At 47.0% G+C, this 5,165-nt stretch overlaps 1 long non-coding RNA gene across 1 annotated transcript; it reads right to left on the reverse strand.

The window, feature by feature from the left end:
* Positions 1–3,117: 3,117 nt before the first annotated feature.
* LOC144328328 (uncharacterized) lies at positions 3,118–4,057 on the reverse strand. The gene is made up of 2 exons (XR_013393506.1): positions 3,983–4,057; positions 3,118–3,736 (listed from the first exon to the last, which is right to left on the reverse strand). It is a non-coding gene; the product is annotated as an uncharacterized LOC144328328 (long non-coding RNA).
* Positions 4,058–5,165: the final 1,108 nt, after the last annotated feature.

Below are 5,165 nucleotides of genomic sequence, written 5' to 3' on the forward strand. Positions count from 1 at the left end.
TTTGTTCCAAAAGCTTTTTATCTCCTTACACCCCACCATATATGGTACATTGTTCCTATCTCGGTGTTACATCTCCAGCACACATTGGTTTTTTGCTTATAGATTTTTGGCGATTCCATGGGGCAGGGGTTAGGTACCACCGGTAGATCATTTTCATTAGATTCTCCCTTGTTGTATAACATGCTGTGAACTTGATGTCAAATTTCCACAGCTAACATTATGTTGTGGCCAAAATCCTGCGCCCACTTTATCATAACGTCCTTTAGCATCTCATCCTTGAGTTCCCATTCCAAAAGTAGATCATACATCCTAGATAGGGTCTTTTTATTAATTTGTACTAATTCCTTTTGTAAGAATGACTTCTTTTCTCCAAAACCAATTTTCTTATCCTGATTAAGTATATGCACTATTTGGTGATATTGAATCCAGCCGTTACAATACTGTTTAATTTCTTCATACAATTTGATTTTTAATTGGCCCTGTTCTACCTTTATTAATTGTTGGTAAGTTGCCCAATTTGTGCCCATGTTTGTCTTTTTTACCGTTATCATCTCCACTGGGGATGCCCACCAGGGTATTTTGGGCTCTAATAGTCTGTAGTACTTATCCCAGACCTTGTATAATGAAATTCTTACTACAGTGGTGCCCCGCAAGACGAAATTAATTCGTTCCGCAAGTTTTGTCGTCTAGCGAATTTTTCGTCTTGCGAATCACGAAATCCCATAGGAATGCATTGAAAATCAATTAATGCGTTCCTATGGTCAAAAAAAGTCCAAACAAAGCCAAATTTGGTACAACAACAGTTTATTAACTGCTCTTTAAAGTCACACATACTGTAAAGAGCAGTTCAAAAATTGAAGGGAAAATAAATTAACTTTATAAACATGACAGAAAAACATTTAAAAATCAACAAAGTGTACAGTACATTTTCTAAGACTCTGGGGGACCACTCGAAGAAGGCTCCTCTTCCACTCTTTGCTTCTTGCTCAAGAACCTGTCCATAGTCTGCTGCTTCATCCGCCTTTTCAGCACCTCCCTGAAAGACGACATGACCCTCGTATCAAAAGTGTTCGCAAGGTCACGTGTCAGGTCCTTGTCAGGGTGGTGCCACTGTGCAAAAGCCTGCACATCTTTCCACTTCTGACAAATGTCCCTCAGTTCTTTGGAGGACACAACCTCCAGGAACTCCGCTGCAAAGTCTTCAGCCGCAGGAACATCAGAACTGGCAGCCTCTCCATGCCTGACCACGCTGTGGATGCCAGATCTTGTCTTGAACCGTTCAAACCAACCTCTGCTTGCCTTGAAGACTTCTGGCTCGCCTGAGGTTCCTGGCTGTTCCCGGATGAGGTCAGCGTGCAAGGCCTTGGCCTTCTCACAAATGACGGCCTCAGACACTGTGTCCCCTGCACGCTGCTTCTCTTCTATCCAGATGAGCAGCAACTTCTCGACCTCCTCCAGAACAGCTGGGCGGTTCTTCACGATCCTGGTGACTCCCTTGGCTGCATCAGTCGCCAGGATCTTCTCCCTCATCTTCAGGATGGTCCCGATGGTTGATGGATTCCTCCCGTACTCCCTGGCGATGTCCGTCACACGCATTCCGCCGTCGTGCTTCCGGATGATCTCCTTCTTCATTTCCAGCGTCACCTTCTCCTTCTTCCTCTCGCCGGCCACCGCAGCAGCAGTCTTCTTGGGTCCCATGGCAGCACAGCTCTTACCTTCGTAAACTCAGAAAAAGAAAAAGAAATCAGTGATGTGCTTCAAATCCAAAAAATTCAAAAGCACCCAGCCACCCACCACACAGAAATTAAAACCCAGAACCAATCCCAAACACCCCAACCCAAAATCCAAAATCCAACCCCCCCCAAAAAAAGTTTTAAAAGTTTAACTTGCCAAATGGATGCAAGAGAAGTTCTGGGAAAGCTTCAACAATCAATCACCGAAGTCTTCAGAAACCTCAAATGGCTGCAAAATAAGTTTTGGAAAAGCTTCAAAAATCACCAATGTCTTCAAAAACCTCAACTGCTCCCACAGACACCCACCCACCCACCACACAGAAATTGCAAACTCCTCCCCAACTGCTCCCCCTGCCCCTCCCCAACTGCTGCAAACCCCTCCCCAACTGTTCCCCCACCCAGACAAAAAAAAATTTCAAAAAATAACAACATGACCCAATGGTCCCAGATTCCTGCAGAAACCTCCCCAACCGTTCCCCCAGCCAGCCAGCACTCAGAAATTCAAACTCAGAATTTTTTTTTTGGAAAAAAACAACCTGGCCCAATGGTCACAGAAAATCATAAAAATTCCAAAAAAAGCCCCACAAGCTCCCAGATTCCTGCAGAAACCTCTCCAACTGTTCCCCCAGCCAGCCAGCACTCAGAAATTCAAACTCAGAAAAATTTTCAAAAAACAACAACCTGGCCCAATGGTCACAGAAAATCATAAAAATTCCAAAAAAAGCCCCACAAGCTCCCAGATTATCGCAAACCCCCCCACAACACCAAGTCCTTGAATCCCAAACACCCCAACCCAAAATCCAAAACCCCCCAAAAAAGTTTTAAAAGTTTAACTTACCAAATGGTAAGTTTTGGAAAAGCTTCAAAAGTGAGCAAAGTCTGAGAAAAGGCTACCAAACCACATGCTAAGAGTTGCTCCTCAAAGTCAAGTCGCAACTGCAGCTGTTCAAGCTAAGCACCCTTTGTTTTAACGGTTTTTAGACAAAGGAAACAAAGTCGCGAGACGTTTTCGTCTTGCGAAGCAAGCCCATAGGGAAAATCGTCTTGCGAGGCAACTCGAAAACGGAAAAACCTTTCGTCTAGCGAGTTTTTTGTCTTGCGAGGCATTCCTCTTGCGAGGTACCACTGTATATGATTTTAAAAGTCCTTATGCACTGCCACTTTGTTGTATGTTAGGTAGGCGTGCCATCCAAACCTCGTATTCCAACCTTCTAAATCTAATATATCAGCCTTCTTCAAGAAGGTGGGGTTGTTTTAAATGGTTGTTAAATGTGTTACGTTGATTTAGATTTTGTATTTGTGGGCTGGAGTGTTGTTTCAGGGCTCTTGTATTGTTTATTAGTGTGCATACATTGGTCTTGTGGCTATTTTTAGTATGTTTTTATTTAATTTATATTATGTTCTGATATTTTTATTATGAATTTTGTGCAGTGATTATTCTTATTATTTATTTTGTGCTTCGTATACTTGGTGTTGTGAACCACCCTGAGATTCAAAATCAATAAAATCAACAATCAAAAACAACATCAACAAGAAACACAACAACAAAAAGGTTTCCTACCGCTGTGTACGGAGGGTCGTGAGGGCAGCACCACTCCTCTTGGTCGATCCTGGTGGCGTTGATGTTCCTGGCGCTGGTCCAGACTGGATCCTGCGGAGAGCAGAAGATGGTATCTCTGCAGCACAACTCTGGTGTCCACGTTGCCTTGGCCTGGCGCTACTCCGGATGTTCTGTCAGGAGGAGAAAGGGGCTCGTTGAGAAACGTCCCATCCAAACAGCCCACCAGATGTCCCAATAGCCCACCAGATGCCTCACTCACCTGGCATGCAGCTCAGGAAGTCCTTCGGGTAAGGTTCCCTGTGAACGCAGTGGAGCAGCCTCCTCAAAAAGCGCTGGACCCTGCCTTTCTTCCGATGTCTATAGGCCCGCTGCACGATGTTCAGGCAGCTCCTCCCTGTCTGCCTAAGCTCTTCTTCCTCGTGCTGCTGCATCTCTTCCAGCCCTGAGTGGCAAGGGAGAAAGGTTGAGCAAGGCAGAGATGCACAGGAAAAGAGCCACCCATCAACAATATGAAAACAGCCGTCAGCTGTGTTTGTGTGTAAGAGAGAGCAGTGAAGTCACATTCCAATTCTCTTTGCATGTTCATCTTGTGGCACCTCTGCCTGAACATACATCTGAGAATTTGCCTTCCCCTGAAGACCTTTCTCAGCAGAAGCATCCCTCCCTGCCCTCCGTACGTCTCACTCACATGTTCCATAGGATGCCATGTCTTGATTGCGGATGAAACTGGCATCCCGGAAAGCCAGATGACCTAGAGAGAGAGAGAGGGCAAGAAAAGGGACGTCATCTGGGTGCAAAGCAAGCGGAGACAGAGGCAGCTTGGCAGGAGGACAGGTATGCTCTAGAGGCCTCCACCCTCACGGAGCACTCAGAGCAAGATCTGGGCACAGATGGAGGCCTACCTAGCAGGTGGCCTGGGGACATGTCCATCCTCCCTGCCATTGTTACCAAGACGTTTCTGTCCCTCCCTACCAGGGAAGAACGTTGCTTGACTTACCCAGAAGCAGAGCTGCCACCCTGGAGACTGCTGGCAGCCTGTTGGCAGACGGCTGCGTACATGATAAGGCAGCACTCCGAAGGATGCCCTTGCTGAAGGTCTTGCTCTGTGGGCAAAGACAAAGGAGAAGTGGCATCAGAGAGGCTTGAGAGCGCAGCAGAAGAGCCTTGCACTCCCAAAGACATGCCTGGGCAAAGCTGCCAACAAAGGCAGAGGGACCTTACCAGATGCTTGGCAGCCTGGTGGAGAGCAAAGTGGAGGCTAAATTTGTTGGAATGAGCCCACCACTTGACTTCTGGGGCTAGATGGGAAAGAGCCTTCCTTGCGGCCTGCAACACAAGAAGAGAAGAGGGTTACAAATTGCGGGACATAGTCTCAGAAGCTCCTGAGAACAATCCCTCCCTCCTACTGCATAAGTCCACCTCTTTGGCCCTCACCTTGGCCACTTCAAGGTCCTCGTCTTCGAGGTGAATGAGGACCACAACCAGTTCGTGAATGGCTTCCTCTTCTGTTGTTGTAATGGGAAGTCTTTGGTCTCTCGCCCAGCCCCGAAGCAGCCCCAGATGTTCGATGGCTGATTCCCGGACGGAGGCTTCCTCCTATAGGCAGAAAATATCAGAGGTTGTGTTTCTCATCAGATCAGGAACACCCTCCTGAAGCCAGAACATCTCCGCTGCATGCCAGTCTAAACCCCACCCTTCCTCTTCCAAAGCATTCCTCCTCCATTGGGTGTGGTGTCATGTTTCCCCTCATACTCACATGGGCAGCCAGGCCGCAGTATCTTGCCGCCAGCATCTCCAGGTCTTTCTCTCCCAGCTCCCTGGAATGGTAGGCTTGGTCTACCAGCTCTATCAATTCTGGGAGGACATCAGCT

The sequence above is a fragment of the Podarcis muralis genome, chromosome 7 (assembly GCF_964188315.1).
Source record: "Podarcis muralis chromosome 7, rPodMur119.hap1.1, whole genome shotgun sequence".
In the NCBI taxonomy this organism is placed as follows: Eukaryota; Metazoa; Chordata; class Lepidosauria; order Squamata; family Lacertidae; genus Podarcis; species Podarcis muralis.